The sequence below is a fragment of the Accipiter gentilis genome, chromosome 8 (assembly GCF_929443795.1).
Source record: "Accipiter gentilis chromosome 8, bAccGen1.1, whole genome shotgun sequence".
Taxonomy (NCBI): domain Eukaryota; kingdom Metazoa; phylum Chordata; class Aves; order Accipitriformes; family Accipitridae; genus Astur; species Astur gentilis.
Window position 1 is genome coordinate 23298558 of NC_064887.1, and position 22896 is coordinate 23321453.

Below are 22896 nucleotides of genomic sequence, written 5' to 3' on the forward strand. Positions count from 1 at the left end.
GATAGATTGAATTCCATTTAGTCAGTGCCCAGAACACTGGTTGGTGGTAAGTAGGTGAGATGCTGAGCTGCAGCTAAACAATTTAAACTATTCAACTCCTACCCTAACAAACAATCCTGTTAAAAAGCAGCTCTTTCAAATAGACTTTATAGGTAATGATAGTGGCTGAAACAACAGCCTCACTGCTTCAGGAAGGTGTTAATGCGCGCTACAGAAAATCAGCAAGCAGCCTTTGATAGAATGGAGTGTGTAAATGCAATTTTTATTCAACTTATTAAAAATAATTCATAGAAACAAACAATAGTTAAGGTCCCTTTATGATTCCAAGATGAAGTCAGACAGCAGTATACCAACATGAAGAATATTGACTGTTTATGATTAAACATAAAATCGAGTTTTGAAAAACAAAGTCAATGTACAGCATGCCTATTGATGCTACTGGCAGTGCAATAGTCCTGCTTCTGTCTCTTAGATTTCCATTAACTTTTCCATTAGGGAAAGTTGTAGTTCACACAGCAGGAAAGCCACATTGTACTATAAATGGGACTACATTTTTTCTAAGAAGCTGACCATAATAATCAGTCAGGCAAAGTTCCCATGGCACATCGAGAAAAAGGGAATCTGTGACTACACAACTTGTTCAGTTCAGAAGTTGATTCTGTTATGACCAACTAAACTATGTTACTGTGGAAAGGAGGTATATTTTGGAATTGATAAAGGTGGTTCCAGTTCTTGGTTACTGTATGGCAGGAATGATTCTATCATTGAGATTTGAAAGGCAAGGTGCAAAGACATACTTAAGCAGTTGCTACCTGCTAAGTGCGTGTTAAAGCCTATTCTGTATTCACCAAAACACTGAATTGTTAAGCAGAGCAAAAGCAAGTACCGCTGTATGTATTGAGATTAACTTCCTAAACTGATTCTGCTAAGAGATGAAGGAAGGGAGCAGTTCATCCATGTTGAAGGTGAAAACCAGAGAAGTTGAATGTATTTATTGTGACTAAAAAAGAATTTGCTTTGTTCCTAAAAGGGGGCCAAGCATACTGCTGGCTTGAACATGAAGATATCATTGATAGAGCAAAGAGATCAGTAAATGTGAAGATTAGTAATACAATAAAGATCATTGCCATCTACCTGAACAATTAAAATCTAATGATTTGCAGAGTGGAGCCTACAACTTCTATATACTGTACACTTATAAACAGCACTACAGCTACAAGGAACCAACATGCAGCTATCTGTCATATTAGGTATCAAAACTGCTGTAAGAGCTACTTGATAAAGTAAAATCAAACTGATTCCTGGTCCTCTATTGCAAGGAGTTGCCCATGCAATAGATGAGTAGTTGTGAGGTAAAGTAGAACTGGATTGTTATATTTACACTGTATGGGTCTGCGAGGTAAACATCTCAGTAGAAGGGAGCATAAATATATACTGATCCTCAGGCAGTTGCATAGCATTTCCCAAAGAGATCCTTCCAAACAAGCCAATTGTATGGGCTCTGACAGGGCCAGCTATAAAAAAAACCCATAACACAGCAGCTGGAAAGTGATAAAGCAACACCATTACTCTGCACAGTTCACTCCTCTTGTCCTCTCTATAGTTTTACTCTTAGAATTTTACTGTTTTCTTTATAACACACTAGGCACAGTAGTAACTGGTGGAATTTTTGCTTGATATGTTGATAAGTAGCAATTTATTCAGCATCGGGGGGGGGGGGGGGGGGTTGGGCATTGAGCAAGTATTTAATTCTGGTCCATTTGGCTCTGCTAGTCACTGATGGACTGAATGCAGAACCTTTGCTTTTTTTCTTTCCAATTCTTGAATAAGCCAGTCTTTTCTTGAAACATCGGTGCACCAAATACTTCACAATAAGTGGAAAAATAATTTGCAGGAATGGAAGTGTGGCAGTTTCTTTGACCCCAGTTTCCTACTAATCCTGTTGCTGGGAGTTCTGAGAAGGTCCATATTCCTTAATGACATTCCTAAATAATGAAAAATATTTGATATTTCCTTTTCGGTACCCACCAAAAGCTTCACAAAAAGGACACAAAACAAAAAGAAGCTTACAGGAAGACTGGAGAAAGGTAAGTTTCAAATCTTTGATTTATTCCATGTGAGCCATAAGGTTCCTTTGAAATATCATCTGATCATTTATCACAGAATATTTTTCATGGAAAAAAACAATCTGTTTTAAACATTTCCTCTTACCTTTCTTCTAATTCATGTAGGTCTTGCAGTCTAATAGTAGGCAAAATATAACACTTTCAAAGTGTTACCAGTGGAAATGTTCATTTACACATTCTTACTGCCTCCCAAGCACTTTTCAGATTACTTAAATTAAGTTCAGTGAGTCTTAGACACGTGAATAACTACAATAAGATCTTACAGGGATTAAAGCTGCAACATAAAGTAGACCATGTATCAGTTAGCTCCAACCACCTTGCAGCAGAGAATTGATCTGGTTGAGTTGTAGGTAGTTAAACTGCTTTCTTTATCAAGCTATAGGAAATTCTATAGATTGTGAGAAATCTCTTTTCCAAGGCAAAGCCAATATTGACTTTGAACTATAGTGGTTAAATCACTTCCCTGAGCTAGAGGAAACTGGATTTCCATCCTTGTGCCAATGAATATTTATACCAATTGGGACAGATTCAACAGGAATAAATTTAATACTTTACATTTTGCGATATGTTTGTGCATGTGGTTTAAAAGAAGTACATTCCTATAACATCTAAAGGGAGCAGATGAAATGTACAGGGCTGCAGATGATCTAAGCTTTGACTCACATACCAAGTGACAAGCACATATATCTCTTTGTGAATCTAAAATCAATGATTTAGTAGTTGATGTCTCAAGTTTCTAGCTGGAGAACTTAGAAGGCCAAATCCCACTTACTTGAAAAGAAAATTAGGATCCTAGGAGATGAAGTTCCTTGAAAATGGTACTTATGTGTGTAATTTGCCTTATAGTTGCATAGTACTCTATGATAATTTACCTTGAAGTAAATTTGTTGTCTAAGCATAAGACTAGAAAAGAGATGCAAAGATGGTGCCTTAGAAGACTTCAGAACCGACAGTATTTAAGGAAAATTTTTAAACTAAATTGTATATGTCCTGAATTTAAATTTCTTTAAAATTTATTCAGAATTACAAATCACTACTGGAGGACATTAAATCTATTCTGTCAGTACTAACTCCCACAAAACATATAATAAATTGTGAGTGTCTAGGTGTTTATTTAGTCATTTTTGTTGATATCACACTAAGAAAGGCTATAAGAAACAAAATAGAATGCAGACAAATATACCTAGCAGTTCAACAGGCAATGCTATTGGCTATAAAGGAGGATAAAAAGAAATCTTGTGATTTCGTATGAGGCTTTACTACCACTTCAAGTGAAGGACATACACTTATTCAGCAGTTCAGGAATTCAGCTGCAAAGTAGGAGATGGGTAATCAAAGTTCAGTAGGCGCTCCATATGTTAAAGGAAAAGGTTTAAAAAGTTATTCTCAGTGGTATTTAAGACTGCTATTTGTGCCTTGCCTTACCCTTTCAAAGCTTAGCAGCTTTGCAACATCTGGAGTAGTGGCAATATAGACTACACTACTATGAAATAAATAAATAAATCATAAGGGAATTTTTCACTGCATATGGTTTGCCAGAGGAAATTGTCTCAGTCAATGACCCACAGTTTATTTCAGAAGGATTTGACGTGTTGTTAGGTCTAAATGCAGTGAAGTATGACAAAGTTGCTTCATTTCATGAAGCATCAAATGGAGCAGTGGAACATTCTTTTTCAAACCATTAACCAGACAATCTCACTAACAATACGTTATCAGAAAACTGGAGTCTGTTTGGTTCTTTGTTTTTGGTTTGGTTTGGTTTTCTTTTTTTTTTTTTTTTTTTTTTTTTTTGGTACAAAAAATACTCTGTATGTCACAACAAAGGAAACAGTTAGTTAGTCGTTTTGTGCTGTTAACTTTAACCCAATGCTTGTGGCCTACTACAAGCAGTGGTAACACTGTATTTACTGAGTTACCAGGCTGCATAGGTTTTAGAAGCTTTTATGGGTGGAGTCGCAAAATACTGGCCTTGTTAAAGCTGAGCCCTTTGTGGAGTCAAGGACAAAATTCTCACTTGCACAGAGGAGAAGGGGTGGTTTTCTTCCCTTTGTCCACTCATGCAGGCTAGAAAATGCTCAAGAATTTGAAATTCTGAGTAAAGCAAAGAGGAAGCTGAGCTGAGAGCAACAAGTATAATGAGCAAGTGTGTCAGACACGTTTCTTACAAGGCTCTGAAGAGTTTGCTTTCCTGCTTTTTCATTCTGACTGGGAAATGTGCATGGCATTGCTGTTAAAAGCTACCACAAAGACTAAAATGAATGAGTAATAACGATTCATACTGAGAACGATAGGGTTTTGGTGTGCTATAGGGATGAATTGCTCACATGACAATCAAGGTATCAATATTTGACTGACTTCTCTACCACTGATTTATTATGTGGCTATTTCTATTAACCATACAATAAATATTTTGATCTTTTGTCTTATTCTTGGTATTATCTAATTAGAATGAATGGCAGCAAAGATTGGTTCTCACTGTGTGCTCACACGTTGACAGTACCATGGCATCATAAAGAGCCCCTAATAATACAGTAAATAACAAAATAAAGATTAATACTCTAATCTGTCCAAACATGCATGGAAGGTGTGAGAAAATGTTAATCAACCCACTTGAGGCTTTTTAAATTGTAAATTTGCTTGGGGAAAAAATCTTGAGTGAGTCTAGTAGAGCTGAGAAACAAGACTTCTGAAAATGAGAAAGTAGGCTTTACAATGTGAACTATAATCAATGGCTAATAGATCTTTCAGAGCTACAGTTTAAAAGGTGAAGTTTATTTTTTTTTTCAGGCCTTCCAGTGCTTTTTAATCTCATTCTTTTGTTTTCTTTTCTGGGGCTTTACTTTACTTGTGATTGGATTTTTCATTGTATTTTGGAATTGCGTATGAGTTGCATGATTCAGCAGTGAAGAAAAGAAGTCTGTTGATCAATTTTAGAACACTGCAGGTGGGAGATTCTCATCTGGTCTAGTTTGCCATAACTACATTGAGGTGAACTTATCTGAGGTAATTTATACTGAGACCTACCCCCTGTGTTTCAAAGGTAACATTTTCCTGTGTATTAAGAGGCAGATTTGCTGAGGGCAGGTTTCCTAGAGGCCAACCCCCTCTCCCTTTCTCCCAGGTGTGGCACATCTGTTCCCCATCACATAATATAGCTGCACAGCTCTGCAAAATCTCCTTTCTTCTCTGCTTTCATAGCTCTCATTCACATTGTGGCTGCATCTGTCTGATATATTGAAATCACTGAAAAGCTTAGGGTATTATTAATAGCTTTTTTGCTGAATGATAGTTTTGAAAATCATTTCAGTCTATCTGTATTCTGACTACAGACAATTCAGTCAAAGAGCAGTCTCTGAGTCCTTCAGGGAGAACTATCACTGTCAAGTCCAGCGCTGATGGTAAGGTCACCAAGGAGATGGTCTTAAATGACAGTGTCATGAACTTGCCAACTGATTCTTGCCAGGTTGCTGGGGTTCTGGCCAAACCCTTCAGCATGATGGACAGGACAAGTACAGATGAAGCCTTTGCCCTATTGCAGCTGGAGAATGGCTGATGATGAAGAGAAATGACTGCCAATACAATGTATTACATTATATTTTATAAGCACAGCTGAGCTGTCTCCAACTTACTTGCAGGCCTGAATAACTTTCTTTTAAATAGGTGTTCTTAACAGACATTCATACCAATGAATGTATATTTTTTGCCCACAGGCTCCTATTCATCAAATATGGAGATTCTGTATTTTCTTTGATGCTGTTTGTTTTGGCTTGTGGTTAGGTTTTTTTCTTCACACATGTTGCCTCATTATTTGTTGCAACTTCAGCTTTTGTCTGTTTTCATGGTACGTGATTTTTAACACGTATTTCTCTCCGTATTTTGCATATAGAAAAAATCCAGTTTACAGAGGCCATTTCAAGATACACTCAGGCCAAACGGTTCTTAAATTTGAATCAAAAAATTTCAAAAGGCATCCTATTCCCCATTGTTGAAGTAGTTCAGGTAAATAAACTCAGAAGAATAGAGCCCTGCTGTAGGATAATGTTTGAGAATTTGTAAAGAAACAGTCAGAATTTTATAGTACATCCTGGACTCCGTTTAATTGAAGTAATTCATTCGGAAAAATTATGGACAGTCATACTCGGAAGATTTATTTATAGAGAACCTAATTTAATACAATGCTGAGACTAAAGAGATGCTCTCTCTTAACCTGGGCATGTCATTTTTGTTAGTATTAGAGTTATGTGTGTGTGACCAGAGGATGACTGTATCCCTTAAGTGCTTAATTGCTGTATTCAAAATCATTCTTGTCCTTACAACGGATTTAATATTGGGATTGTTCAGAATTATATATGCCTTGACTTTAGCAAATAATGTTGGCTATTACTTGGCTGTTATTTAAAAAAGGAAAGTTACAAGAAGTGATTGAATAAATAAAAGGCAATCATCATATATGTAGGTTCCCTGTTAGCTTCCTTCCTTGCAATATTCTCTACACTTATGCTAGTGTATGCTGTGGAAGAATCAGTTTATCCATGGTTTTTGTATTTTTTTCAGGATTTAGAGTTTTAAGGATTTCTTATTATTCTCCAATACTGAAAAGTCAGAAGATAATTCAGGTCAGAAAGTCCATTGGGAGGTCTCTTGTCCAAGCCCTTACTCAAAGTGGGGTCAGCTATAGGCTCAGACTTGGTTTACTGGGACTTTATCCAGACAGATTTGGAAAACTTCCAAGGGTGGAGACTGTAACAGTATACACAGAAATGTCCAGATGACAGCAATTTCAGTACGATAAATATATGCTCTGACTGCTATGTAGTCCCCAGATTAACTGCACCTTTGGAGCCCCACCCGGAAAGACTCTTGCCTGCTCTGAGGCAGGTCTGTTGGAAAGTGGTTAGAATTTACATCAGTCAGTACCTCCTAGGTGCTACAGGTTGTCTGAGCAGTGTGAAATACTGGCTACTTAGCTGGATCCTCTCAGCTAGTGGTCAAGGATGTGGTTGTACTGAAATGGGAAGAATTAGACATCTTTATTCCCATTAAGGATCAGGTCAATTAGCATGTGGTTAGGCTTTTAAGTCAAGAAGTACATGCAATTTAGCAAAGCACCAAGTGATTAAATTGGTTGGGTTTGGCACTTAAGCCGCCAGGAGGAAGAGATGACTTTCTTATTTGTCTGATGAGGGCATATTATACTTGACAAGCAAATGTCAGTACTATTATAACTACCAAAACAATCCTTACTCAGATGATGTTTATAAAATACATTTACATTAATTTTAATAACAGTAAAAATGAGAATAGTGATGGATGGATACAAGCTCTATCTTCAACTGTAAAACAGTAGCTATATAGATTGGCACTAGTTCAGCTATTATCAGAATTTTTAGTCCTTTCATTAAGGATGCCAGAAGCAGAAAGAAATAGAAATATTTACATTTTTATTTCAGAGCAACATAGCCTCACAATGAGGATTGCTTTTGTTCCCACTGAAGCGTGAGGAGCAGCAGAAGTTATTTGAACGTGCTTATTTCTAGAAGTGAAATACCTGATTATATTGGAGATATTTTAAGCTCTTATTAGGGTAATTTCCAAAGCTAAACATTTCAGTACTGGGTTCTGCAAATCTTAGTCTGTAGATCTTCATCCTTTTACTGCTTAACTTCATAGAGATTTGGGTCAAACATTTGTCTCATTTACAGTAATGGAGTTCACAACGGTTTGTTTTATAGGATTCTAGCAAACCGTAGTATAGCACCCAGAAAGAAAGTTAAATAGTTGGAAATAGTAAAAAATTGAAGTGCTTACTATGTGCTGCATTGGAAAGATACAGAGCAATGGTGTAATGTTCTGACTGGACTATGAATAGCAAACATTACAGTGCATTATTAGACTGGTCTTTGAAGCAACTATGGATTTTTCAAGCTCTGTTTATTTTGGGTTTTTTTCATAAATTAAGGTTTAGCTCTTACATTTTCATAAACAAAGCTGCAGTCCACTTGCAAGTAAATAAAATTATGAAATATGTTTTCTACGAGGGGAAGAAAGCAGGAATGTAATCACCAGTACCCGAAGCACATATACTCTGTGTTTCTCAGCAGATGTGTTACTGAATAGAGTGGCCAGACATTAGCATTTTTAATGTCTTCTAACAGCATATGACAAATGTGTCATGAATAATTAGATATTACTAACTACTGAACAGTGCTTAATTCACTTACTTGCTGGTACATTTGCCCTTTCTATCTGACAGCTCAAGTTGAATAAATGCTATCTCTGGCTCTGAACCACCAGCTGCATAGGGCAGAAAGGTCAGTCTTTCACATCAGAGTGAAAGCTCTTTACACTGAATAGTAATGCAACTCCTGAGTCTGTACTATTTGAACAAAACTGGCTGGATGGTATGAACTGGTACCGGACTTTGCTCTCTGATTAGATGGTATGCTAGCCTCATGGTTTGAATGCAGATGAGGCATGAATTGAGGCATGAATTAACTTCAATGAACTAAGAAAAGGGTTTTTCAAGATATACATCTATATCCAGAACTATATGTCAAGGAACTTCTTACATATTAAACAATGCAATGGCCAGGTCCTCAGCTAATGAAAACTTCATTTTATTGAAGTCAGAAAAATCTCTGCTATTTTCTGCTACCTATAGACTTAGTTGACTGCATTGTTTGGAAGAGTGTGTTCAAATCTTTAGATATACTAAAGCCTACAAACTCCTTTAAAAATATTGATGGGACTATAGTGGATGTGTGTGTGCTTTTAAAGATTTTGCTGCATTTGTTTTAAATTCGGAAGGTCAAATTTATGATACTGTGCTGGCTTAGAATATTCTTCACACATATCTGTAAGGCTACACTAGCCAATAAAATCAAATTTACAGCTAGAATAGAATTGATTACCTTAGCATCCTTTGCCAATGTTGTCAACAATTTACATTTTTAGGCAGAAAATAAGGTCACACCGAGGGCCAAGACCCTTCTCCAAATGCCGTTGAAATCAATGGAAACTTTCACACTGACTGTAGAAAACTTAAAGGTCAGGCTCTAAAGTCCAAATTCTCATGCTGAAAAGCTGCCCAGTGCTCCAAGTTGGCCACTGAACAAATGGGCATGGAAAGAAACTCACATCCTGTAACAGGCAATAATACTTTAACTGTGAGGCTTAGAAGGAGGCAGCATTTTGCTGTGAACAGTGGAAAAAAGGCAGAGAAAGTTTTTTATTTAAAAAAAATTAGATTAATGCCATTTTTAAAAACAATGATCCAGTGTATTTGCTGTGATTAAAGGGAAAATTGAAAAAAAGAAACATTTTAGGGAAAAAAAATGAGACAATAGGCTATTTAGACTGCGGAAAGTCTTATTGGGTAGCTCAACTGTTGCTGAATTCCATGAATGAAAATGAAGGCTGCTAAATAGGAAGAAAAGTAAAAGAGAAAGTGAGATGGCAGGGTCCTCCACATGAAGATCGTGATAGAGATTTTATGATGTCTTGTCACATCTTCCACATCCATGAGAAAGCAATTTGTAATCATTCCTAAAGTTAAACCCTAATTTAAAGGGCAGTGAAGTTGATGCAGTGTTAGAAAGGTCATTTGTCTTTTATGAAGCTGTCTGTTAAACTTTGCCTTTCTCAGCATGTACTATCTGGTCTCTTTCATCAATTCTTAGCAAAAACGCTTTATGTATATGCTTGAAAGATGCATTTTGATGATAAGATGGGATGGGAGCTTTTGCACCTAAACTGAGGAAACAGGAATTAAAGAAGCATTGAAATGTGCTCCTGTGCTGTGCTTTCTGGTGTTGAGATGCGGTGCAGCTGTTTCTCTTCAGGGGAGCAGGTACACAATAAGAGAAAACACAGCCTATTTGCTGAAATAAGTTGCTGTTTTGTCATGGAAGACATGACTGTGGGGCAGGAATGAGCAATCGTTCATTCACATCAAGAGAAATATTAACCAAACAAATAAGAAGGTTACTCATTTTCTAAATGAGGTGAATGCATTTAGCACATGTATATAAATTTGTTTATGTTATACAGCACAACTCAGGTTATGTTGATCTTGATCCATAAAAGAGAAATCCCAAGCTTTCCTTCCCATACATTTGATGATTGACTGTCTCAGGAGTATTTAAAAACTGGGAAAAAAATACTTCTTTTTTTTTTTTTAATTTTTTTTTATTTTCTTGTCTGTGGCAGTCATCTACCCACAGGATTATGTAGTATATATGGTTTTTTTTTCTTTGTTTCATCTTAAGTGAGAAATGGGGAGATACTGTATTTGTATTATGAGTGCATGAAGTTCAGAGGCTAACTGTAAAAACTATTTCATATCTTTTTATATAAAATATAACAAAATTTTTTATCATTCACTATCTCACAAGGTACATTCATTCATAAGATGGTCTTAAAATTGCCTATTGTGAGTTTGTGTATGCATATGGTAACATATTGATGATAAAGCAATTTACCCATTTCACTAATCGTAAAATGCATGCTGTGACAGCATAATGAAAAAGGAGCAAACATATAGAGTTTCTTTCAGCATCACTCATATGCCTATTGGATTGGCAAACTCTTCAAGACTGGGTGTGTATCTACTGTGTTGGTTCAGTCCTATGCTTCTCAATGATAAATGATATTTTTACAGTTAAATAAATTAGTTCTGTTATTTCTGTGAATATTAACAGGACTGTGATCCAAACCATGGTTGCTCAGCATTTTCATTGTCATTTTTACTTAGAACATAACTTTTAACATGAGTTTTAACCATACTTGCCTCTTAAAAAAACGTGAAGTCCATCCAGTGACCATTACACTGGGTAGTTTTTGTCATTCATTGTTTCTGTTGGATGTAGTATCAGATGGGCTAATGTGTCGGTTATCATTTCCTCTAGATGCTTCCTAATGACACTGTATGTATAGGCTATTAGTAGGAGGGATGCTTAAGATCTATTGCCTGTGCTACTTATAACTGGAACTTATAACTGGAAAGACCTCTAGTTTCTTTCCAAACAGCAGCTGCTCTTTTCTGCTCAGGGGTGTGTCTGCTAGTCAACTTGCTGTGTTGGTTTTCATACCCCTGAAGCTTTTGTAGGGTTTCGTTATCATTGGAATTTCCAGAATCCTCTCTAACTCCTGCAAGGAGGTAACAACTTTATTATTTTCTCTTCACTGTATAAAGGTAATCTTCCTTTTTCAGTAGTGTGAAATGATGAAGGGGCTTTTAGACAGTCTGTGTATTCAGTCTTATAAATTATTTAAACATATTTGTGTGTTATTTTACCAGGCAAATACTGGGTTCTTATTGTAGTATCATTAAAACTTCTCAGCAGCGTTAAAGGAGCTCATGCCTGTAGCTAAATGGAAAAGTAATATGGTCATTTCTTTGCACTCACAATAAATTTTCTATGCTGTTCACCCCAAGGCTCTTAGTATTGAGTGAAATGCACTCCTTAATCAGACGTGAGACTTCATTGTAAATCTGCAGTCAGAAAAAGCTGTAAGAGTACTTGCAATATAACTGTAATATGTTCCAAGTTGAACAGTTATAGCTCAGTGTTTAGATTAATATGGAATGGAGGGGCTTGATCCATACCTGCAGTATACAGAACCTCAAACTAGGCAGTTGGAATGAGAATATTACCATGGATTGGTTTCACAAGTTTTGAAGCTAACCATTTTCTTTGCTTATATATAGATTACACACTATGCACAGACAGTCATGCACATGGATTTAAGGTGGCTATCTCCTAAATGTGTTGGACAAATATCTATTTTAGGCCTCCAAAATTAATGTTGCGAACAATTGAGAAGTTTGGCTAGTCAAGTTACCAAGTCACTTAAGTTTCTCATCACAGGGAAAAAATCTCTTCTGTAAAATGGTCTGTGGAAAACTTGAGGAGTGTGTCTGGAGTCTTGATGAGATGAGTTTTGAAGAAAGATGGCTGGCTGATAGTTAGGAAAACATTAGTTGTCTTCTGTGTTTGAATGCTGTACAAGGTGGTTTCTGGCACTGCTGCATGTACAGAATATATTTTTAAAAAACTAGATAAAGATTTATTAGCAATTTTTGCATTGTGTTAGTAGGAATGTTAGTTACCAATATGTTGTCGTCTCAGAAGAACCTAAATCAAAACTACCACCTCCAAGCATGGGAACTGCAATTGAAGGCAGGCTTCAGAACAGACAATTTTCTAAGTTGTATTTTGCTGTAGGCATTCACAGTTGCACTTTAGCATATTCAGATCATGAAATTTCTCATCAAGTTATTTGCTCCAATTCTCCTTTGGCCCCATTTTATTCAGCAGAGTTGTTAACCTCAGTGCAAAGGGAGCATGATCTAATTGCAAAGCAGCAACAAGAAAGAATGATAGCATTGCATAACTAATCCTTTTTTGACATGTGAAAAATACATGGTATGATGAAAACAGGGCCTGGATGAAGCAAGGTTTCATTAGCCATCAGATTTCTATGCCAGGTTAAAACATCAGCAGTGAATAGCTTAAAATCACAGACATCCCAGTCTTCACCGGTTACATCCCAATTTCTCAGGATGATGACTCAGGTTTGCCAATTCCCAGGTCAGGATTAAGGTGAAATGACACCAGGGATCCTTTAACTCACAAAACTCAATTTTTATTTGTTCACAACAAGAATTGGCATGCTCACCACCAGAATTGGTATGCTCACAACAAATATTGGCATGAAACTATGTCAGTAAACTGTGTAACATGTGCTAACCATACATCACCATATACTACAGGCCTTGCTTATTTGGGAATCAGTTCAGGGAAGACAATAAGAAGAGCCCTCCCATTGAGTCACGAGGTTCAGAGTGGACACCCTTGCTTTCTAGACTCCTTCTCGGCGAGGAACCTAGAGGCAGCTGGATCCACTCCTAGTCCCAGACTTGGTCAACAGTTTATGTCTGAAGGGATGAGGTGTAGGGACTACAGAAAAGGGAAAGAGAGAGAGAAGAGAAAGATTTCACCAGTCCTGGATCCAGTGTTGGTTCAGGGAGCCAAGGGGTCCAGTCAGCTGAGGGGTCCAGTTCCGGTGGGCTTGCACACCTGGGGCTTCAGTTTGTGTCCGTTTATCATCCTTGCCCCTCCTTCCGGCAGGCACCCGAACTCATTCGGCTAATTAGGTAGCCTTTGGGCTGCAGGCTTGGGGATCATTTGGGGAGTAACTTCCCCCTCCCTGTAGACATGATCTTTCGCCGTACATGGTGAGCTGCCCTGTTCAGCACATCAGAACAGCACGACAGAACAGGGAGCTGTGCACCCTCCAGCATGACCTCCCCCTCCTGTTGTGGATGGGTGTTCCTGGGCTTCTTTTCACCTGGGGTTCCTTGCTAGGCAGAATTTGTTGTTATGCAGAGTTAGTCGGTAAGCAGAACTGCCCTGCCACAATGTTTGAGACATTAACTCCTTCAGTCTCTCTCAGCACTAAATTCATGTTCCTCATCTGTTTCCATTTATTATAAGGAACACGGAGGTTATGACTAGACAGGTATTTAGGTGTTGGTAACTATATACAGTTTTACCAGTGCCTTAAATACAAGCAAGCATTACATATAGGTATGAAAAATAGGAAAATAGGCCTTGAACCCAGTACTAAAACTCTGTTTGTGGCTTTACTTACTGTTGTCTCTAGAGCTGCCAAACCCACTATCCACAAGGTTAGTGTTCTCCACACATATGTATTTTGAGGAAAGCCAAAATACACAAGAACCATTCTGGTTTGTGTTCTTCATCTTGGATTTTTTTTTTAGAGTGAACAGCCTCCAATTGAATAGAAGGACCGGTATCCCTTGAGAAAGAAAGCAGAGAAAGGGAATAGGAAAATATAAGCAAATGGAAATTGCCAGCAATGGGGGGCAGGACTTGGTGACAGCTAGGGAAAATAAAAGGAAAATGAGAAGAAATAATTTCTCAAATCATGGCTCAGGGATGCTTTCTGGATCAAAGGATATTGCAGAAATACATCTCCTGTGATTAAAAATCTCTAAGATAAGGAGCATTTGGGGGCACAGTTGGTGCTGCTGAATATTGCCGACTAAATCTTTTCTCCCAAGAATAAGAACAGTAGGCTCTGATGGTTTCCAAGAACTTGAAAACCAACCTTTTGTTTAATTAAATGGAAGAACTTCAACAATAAAGCTTTCTTGTTTAGGCTGAGCTTTTCCACGGAAGAACTGGCTATTCAAATCACTGCCGTTTTTCGTAACTGTGAATGGTGATCTATACAATCTTCGGTTCACTGTGGTCAGATAATCACAGAAGGATGCAAGTTTGAAAACTCTGGAGGTTTCTAACTCAGTATTTCTATTTTTTTTGTGTGCTTTATATTTTTTCTTAACCTTAATTCTTCTTTCATGAATGTATTTCAGATTTCCAAGTTTCCAAATGATGACAAAAAGGTGTCATACCTGTAATAATAGCTTATAAAGAGCAGTATAGTTTTAAAATGCTTTATAGAGGAACTCTAAGTGATGCCACATGGTCTAACATAATTTAAATTAATTGTCTATATTTCTTATAAAACAATTCTACCATGCTTTTCCAGATGCACCTGCAGAAGTTAATGATGCATTCATGAGATTGCATTACAGTGCTGTAGATTTCTGTCGTGAATGCAGCAGAAAATGAACCAAACCTGAGTAATAGGGGGCACATTTGCTGACAATCTTGTGCACTCCCAATGAAATACTGATCTGCTGCTTACTGACCTGTTTCCTACACCCTCTCTTATCTGTAGCCCTGTAGCATCTGCTGTGGGTTACTGTGTGAGTTTACTAGTTGCTTCTCTAACAAGTGTAGTGGTCCAACTCGAGCTTCACACTCTTGTCTCCCATTATTTCCCTTTTCACTCTTTAAAAGATCAATGGCACTGTTTATACTGTTAATACTTCTCTTCTGTACTCTACTTGCTCTGTAATTCCTGTATTTACAATAATCCAACAAAAAAAAAAATAATTAAACAAGCACAGAGGTCCCTCTGTCAGTTATTATGTGATTTATACTGGTTTATGCCAGCTGAAGTTTTGGACTAGTATTTTAAATGTTCAAAGTATGTCTGTCAAGGTAACAGAGCGGATTGTAGCTGTTCTGTGAAGGTGTATATATAGCACAGTGAATATCCCTCAGAGAAACTTTTAAATCTGTCTTGCTGAGGACCAACAACAGTGAAAACCAAAAGCCCTTAAATTCAGAAGGCGCTAATCTCTCGCTGATCTTGAGGCACAGCGGGATATACACTTTAATCGAGTGTTCTGAATACTGGTAAAATAGTTGGAAAACAGAAAGCTTCCTTATTTTACAATAAGCCACAGAGCAAACACTGCCCTAAAACCTGGATTAGAGGCAAAGAATAGTCTGTGGAGTAAAAATAAATTTTAATTTTGTAGAAATACCTTTGCTCCACAGAATCCCCAGTAATATGTGCTATCTCTGCAGATCTACAACCAGTATGGATGTATGAGCCCTACAAGATCTCTAGCACAAGGCTGGTGTGGCTGCCAAAGACTAACCCCTAACTAAAATCTGTCACTTCAGTGGCAACATAATTAAGTTGATATGAAGCACTTAAAAGAGAAGTCCAGACCCCATGTTTGCAGTAATAACAGTCCAGTTCCACCACTTAGGAGCTCTCATTTCACATTGTTCTTATGCTTTCAGTCTGTTACTATTGCTGGACAAATCAATCCAGTTTACAATCCACATATGAACACATGTAAAGAATAGAACACATCTAAGCACATTAGATACAACTAGATTTTTCAAATAAAATTTGGCTGTATTAAATGTATTTTGATATGTATGCACTATGTTTTTATCCCATAGCACATTGTGGTGTATGTTATTTCATGCAAACCTAAAAGTAGACTGTGCATGCATTATAGCATTAAGGTCTGAGGAATTATCTGTAGGTCTGACAGCTTTTCAAAACTTAAGATAATATAATTCAAATTTTAATTGGTTTGCAATGAAGTAGTTGTTTTGAAATCTTCTTCCTTAATAAATCTGTAGCACAGCTCTCAGAGGCTTAAGGAAAAGTACTTGGCCTTTTCCTTATCCCCAGAATCTTCATGCGTAGATGTATGTCTGCATCAATTGTCTCATCTCCAGACTAATTATCTCATTTACATATTTCATGCTTTCTGCTTAGAAAGCTCTATGGGACAGCCAAGATTTAAATTGTGTGCTGTCAGACATAACTGCTTAAGGGTGGGGCATTTTTATTTTATAAATACTATTACGGATTGCATGGTACATTAGTATTAACAGAACAACATGTTATGTAGTGTTTCCTATAAAATATTATGTTAAAGAAATTTTGCAAGATGAAGCTCCCAGAACTTAAAAATTGCTAAAATTAAGGTTTTTCTGCAGTCTTCCCTGGATACCTCTTTTACCCTTTGGTATTACTCTCCCTGCATTTTGAGAGGCTTGAGTTAATGAACTGTTTTCTTTTTTTTCTATTTCATTTAAGGTAATAAAAAATAAAAAGAATCTCATACTAGTTACATTTTGCAGATGTCATGCCATAGAACTAAAAAATTGCTCACAGTAGAATGGCACATAACTGATAAAATAGTGACCTAGTGGACAAGTGAAAATACAGCAAGTTCTCAGCTGTAGGTCAGTCACACCTAATTAAACATATAACTTTGGTCCCTTTCCTGGTCTGATGCTTAAGAAGATAGTGTAGTTGAAGGTTGCCTCAATATATAAATTTCAGTGTGAATTTGGGACTCTTGATACCACCTAAATGCCTAATACAAGTCTCCCCTTAAAAAATAGCGACTGCTTGAGGTTTCCAGGTAAGAGGGCATGTTGCTATTGTATCCCCTTAAGACTAGGCATCTTAGGACCTTGAATGCAGGTAGGCTGCTTTCTCTCGGAGCTTCCTTCAGGGAATCAGGTATTACTAAGTGCAAGGCAGAAACCTTTGGTAGTCTGCTCCATGGGTGCAGGCTGTGTGACTGTTACATTTTCTGTTTTACAGGCTTCTGTTGAGTGAGTCATTTTACATGCAGAGTGCAGAAATGTCATGGTTCACTGACTAATGGCTGCTAGCCCACCTCCTTGTGTAGCAAGAATAATTTGCTATAGCATGAACCAAATAAGCACCCTTGACAGCAGGATGTGTGTCCTTTCAGTGGCTGAAACAAATACTTATCCCACTTAGTATTGACCTTTCGGTTCTACTGAAAGGCAGCTTAGTATTGTTCCTTCATTTGAAGATAGATATTGCTACTCTTCCTCTGCTAAGTACTGCTAAAGAGTAGCAAAAATATGGCCTCTAATAAAGTAGACCTCTGCAGAGACGGTAGGTGATCCTTTGTGGTCTTTTCTCTCCTGAACTGTACCATCAGTCAGTTTATGTTTGATCTTTCTTTATACTTTACCACTGAGCCATAAAAAGTAGTTTGATGATAAGCAAGCAGAGAAATTTCTGAAGACCACCTGTCTACAGACATTATGCATGGATTACAGTCTTTAAAAAGAAAACCTCATCTGAACAGCTTCTAATAAGGAAATCTTTTCTGGTTCACATAAAAGGCTGAGATCTATATGTACAGCTATGAAATCAATAGGAAGTCCCTGAAGCCACTGCACATAAGAGGCCAACTATTATAATGCATATTTGTCTGCAGCTCTGGAAAAAGAATTCTGCTCAAAACAGCATCAGTCTGAGTAATAGAGATAATGAAAAAGAAAACCCCTCAAAACAACAAAACACCCCCTCCAACCCCCAAAACAAAACAGAAAAACATTTTGCAACGTGTAGCTCATCAAAATTTTGAGAACTTGTCAGGACTATGTAATGCTGTATACTGCCCGTGATAACAAAGAGGGCACTCAGCTGTTCTTTAGTGCACTCTTGGATTCAAGGTGTGTGGAATTTAAGTATTTCATAGTGCTCATTTATGGAACCTTCACATACAGCAGCTTTTTCACGTTAACAACAGCAACAACAAAAATATTTCGCAGCCAAAAGTTTAGAATCAGGAAGTTAGTAAAACCACAAAATGATGTTTAATAGCTCAGCTATTGAAATCAGTATGTTCATACCCTTCCACATACAGAAGAGCTTATACCACGCTCATCCCCAACCAACTGAAACTATAAATACATTAAAGACAAAATCATCTAATTATAATCTAGGGTGTATTTTCTTTTAACATATATAGGGCATAAACAGCTACAATATGCATTACTTCTGGTATTCATTCTATTTCAGTAGTTCTATCCAGCAGCCCTGTTTTCTCCATCTGCATTTTAACCTCACAGTTGCCTCATTCAGACTTCTTATGGGGTGAGTAATTTCAGTCAAGAAAGAAACAAGAGTTGCCAGGCCCTAATGGCTTTGACCTTAAATGTCCTGTTTAATTACAGTTTCCTATATATTTACACTGTTCCATGTATATATTTGGCACTTCTAGATAAAAAGGAATTCTCCAGTAATAGTACTAAAAGGGTACCTGTTTTTAGACCGAATTTTGAAGATTCCAGTATTTGAACCTGTGAAAGGCTATCTCTGTCCTGATAAATTCCCATCTCTATGTTTTAGTTGTTTTTTTCAGTTATAAAAATAATTCTACTTTCCATAGGACATTTTACCCTTAAGAAGTATGTGCCTAATAGACAAAGGATTTTAGACATTATTATGTTCAAATCTTAAATGCAAATATAAATACCTTTTAAATTATCTGACATTTCTTTGGACACTTTGTGAAACATGCTAGGTTTCCCTCTGTAGTCCTAGGCATACTAGAAATTACATTCCTGAAACTGAAGGCTTCTAAACAGCAAAGTAATACCTTTTCTTTTTTCTTCAATCAGGGGGTCAAATCCCCAGATCCTTAATCAATTCATTGACTATATTCAGGTACAGTTTCCACTTAAATGAGTGGAAACTAAGTCTGGATAAGGATGTTAAAATTTGGCCTGGCGCTATCTGCCCTTCTCCCAAAGGAAGCAAACGGTAAATCCATATTGTTTCTGAAAGGGCAAATTCAAAATTACTTACCACTAGTTTAGGTCTATCTTCTTAGAAGTCAACAGTAAATCTTGTATTGATTTTAATGGGAACAATTAGGTCAGTTCTGAAATTCTGAGAATCTAGAGTGACTAGCCTGTGTAATGCACTTTAGTATCTTCCAATATAAGCACAAAATGCATTATGAAGTCTTCCAAATGCAGTGATTCCTAAGGCTGGATCCAGCTAGCTCTTGTTAAAGTTCCGTAATCCACAACTTTGTAATTGCTACAAACTTGAAGTTCCCTGAAGTGAATGTAGAGAATATGGGTTTAGATTAGGTCCTGAGCTGCTATGCTCTGCTAGTTTGGAAGCAAATTATAATAATTCCTATTTTAAAGTGCATATTCTTATCATTCTGAGCGATTGAGTAAAATGACATTGCTTGTAAGAAGAGTTTTCTAAAATAGGTGCTGGGATACCATAGTAATAATGAGCTTAGCAAAAATGCTTATACTGAACGTGATCTCACAAAAGCAAAATGTGGCATAAGGCTAATTTATAAAACTGCCTTGTTAACTGAAATTATTTGTAGCTTGTCAAATATTAAGTTGCTCAAATCAGTTCTTTGTAATTGAATTTCAGATAAATTAACTTAGTGTGTTCTAGTAATGAATTTAGTAGATTGTATGTTTTGTGTTTTTTCTCCAAATTAAAATTAAGTAAATACATGGGCTAAGTCTTTTGACAAATTTTGCTTTTTCTAATATCTAAAAAAATTGCAAAGTTAAACTTCTTTCTTATTTTCATTACACTTAAAATTAATTTCAGGCTTAGGTGAGCTTGAGAAAACCAGGGGTCATCAGAAACAAATTTTGTAGGATGGTGTGTATTGTCATGTTCATCATGAAAAGCGAATGGACAGGGTACTTCAGGACCTGGTTTAGTGGGCATGGTTAATGGTTGGACTCGATTGACCTGAAGGTCTTTTCCAACCTAAATGATTCTATGATTCAATGATTCTATGAAAATGAAATGTCTTTGGCTGATAATGTTTTTCTGCTATTTGCTTAGAGTTTGTTTAAAATGTATTTACTCTTTTTTTCCACTCTTAAATGAATCCACACATTTATTTTGTACCTGACATATAGAACTTTTATAATAGAAAAGAAACCAGTTTTATTACTGTCCTACAAGACAATCTTCATTAAATTTCATTATAACTGTATAGCAAAAATGATGGCTAGTCATGGGCCCGTGCACAATAAAGATTTGCCAGTGTAGTGCATAGATGACTTTTTAAAAGCACTTAGGATTCTAATACTCATCAATGTCCTAACTTGCTATTAATTCATAAATATACCTTCACCAGTAATATCTGTTTCTCAAACATGCATAAAACATTACTTCTAGATGTGTGTATGAGCATCTTTACTTCCCTGTGACTCCTAAGAAAACTGTGTTTGTGAGATCCATACCTTTTTAAGATGTCCCTGGGGTTGCTGTAATGCATTTGCCTCCCTTATTATGTCTGCTGCAGAGCCAAAGTATGGCAAAGAAATTTCAGACATCTGCTGTAAAAAACACATCACAGCGTCTGGATTAAGGAACTTTATGCAGCATATGAAGTTGTACTGCAGTAAAGCATCTTTTAAATAACAGTAATCTGAAAGGAAAAGGATAGGGATTGAGGAATTTGAAATATTTTCCTAGTGTAACATGTCACTACCCTATAGAAGTTATTGTGTTATCAGTTAACACGGTCCCTTACTACTGATGGGTTTTGTTAGCATTAATAATAATTATAATATCAGATATAATGCTTACTATTACATGATTTATTATGTAATATGGGGGTTTAGTTATAAAATTTAATCTTGTTCAAATACAACTATATCTAGACTACCATCGATACCACTAGACAGAAAGAAAAGAAAAAAAAAGCTCTAAATAAATAATTCATGTGAAATAAGAGATGACAAAAGGTAATGGAAATTGATGTTTGGTTGTCTGGGTGATGAAGTAGAACAAGTTCCTCTTCAGTGCTATCACTGAGAGGAACCATAGGCCTTTGTGGTTAACGAACTGTCCCATGCACACAGTAGGCACACTTAGCTCCTTCACAGAGCCTCTAAGGACATAGCAGGTATGATCCAGGACACTGTTCTGTCCCTAATTGCATCATGGGTGATGTTTATGGTCTGGGAGCCTTGAAAAAATCCTTTATTCTATATCTCTGTAAGTTTAAATCACACTAGGACAATCAATAGTACTGTTTCTGCAACAGTTGGTTCGAATCCTTTCTTTACTGTTGAACACTGGTTCAGTTTTGGAGAATTTTTTTAATAGTGGTTGATGTTCTACCCAATAGATACAATTTGCTTGCTCACCCAATTACAGCATTGTCAAATTGTTGTATGCAAAGTTGTTAGGCTTTGTAAGCATTTGATAGAAGCTGTAGCCCCGTATTTTGTAGCAATATTTTTCTAATTGTACTCTTGCCTAAGTATCCTTGAAAGATGTAAATATCTGTGATTGCTTCTGCAAGTAAAGAAAACATGCATAAATAATAACTATAAGCAACAGAGGGGTGATAATCTAACTGCTGTTTCTTTAATAATAAACAGTGCACAAGCAAAAATATTTTTGTTCCTGGGTACAACTGCTTAGTCAAAATTATGGGACTTTCTGCATTGTAAGACAAAATTGAGAGTTGTGTGGTACTTATTCCCAAGTGCTGAGTGCAAGAGCCTCTTGTGAGAAGCAGCAAAAAGGGGGAGACAGGGGTAGGGGTTTGGAGTCCTCAGACTATTAGAAAAGCAAATAGGAAAGCTTTGATAAAACAAAACTTTCACTGTTCTTTTGAGACTGTTTTTCAAAACTTTGCTGTCACCTCAATGGAAGTTGAATAATGTGGAAATAGAAGTCCTTGGGGTTTAATATTTCATGTAGAGTTTCCTCTCTACTTCATTGTGAAGTACAAACTATAGAATCATAGAAATAGTGAAAAATGTACATCTAGATTTATAGTCTTCTTGTTCACTTCATTGCAGGAAAAATGGGCTAAATCACTAATCTAAAAATGGTAGCCACCATGTTGGAATGAAATAAGATGCTTAAACAGGTATTTAATGAACTAGCAAGATTAGGTAGTAACAACAACATTTTTGGTAACAGTTGTGCTTTCCCAGGGGTGGTAGTACCTGTTTACGTCACTGAGTGAACGTAGTAGTGTGTTAATGCACAGTGCTGTTACCACGTACCCACAGTAGTTCAGCTGATTCTGCCTCTGAATGACTTTTGCATGGAAGAGTCTGACACTTTCCAGTTCAACAGGGAACTGTGGTTTGCAACAAAAATAAAGGACTGAAACTTCGGTGGGAAAAACATTTGACAAACAAAAGCAAAGGATTGCTTTTAGTAGCAATAGATAATAATAAGGTACATAAACAATAAAATGTAGTTCAGTATCATTTTTGTTTTGAGCAGGACACTTGTGGCCACCTCAGACGGACAGCCTGGCCAGTGTATGTTACTAGTGTAGATGATACTGCCTGTTTTCTATGCCATATTCAACAAGGGAAAAATGCCTTTTAGAAGGAAATGCTGCTATTCTGAATTCTGCAAACTGTCAGCCTCTGCTAGCTATCTCTAGTTATCACAGTCCCAGAGAGAACACATGGGATCTGTAATGCAGCAGTAGAAATTGGAAGATAAGATGATGATGTGCACTTGATTTGATAGACTCACCTGTACAGAGTTTAAGAGAGGA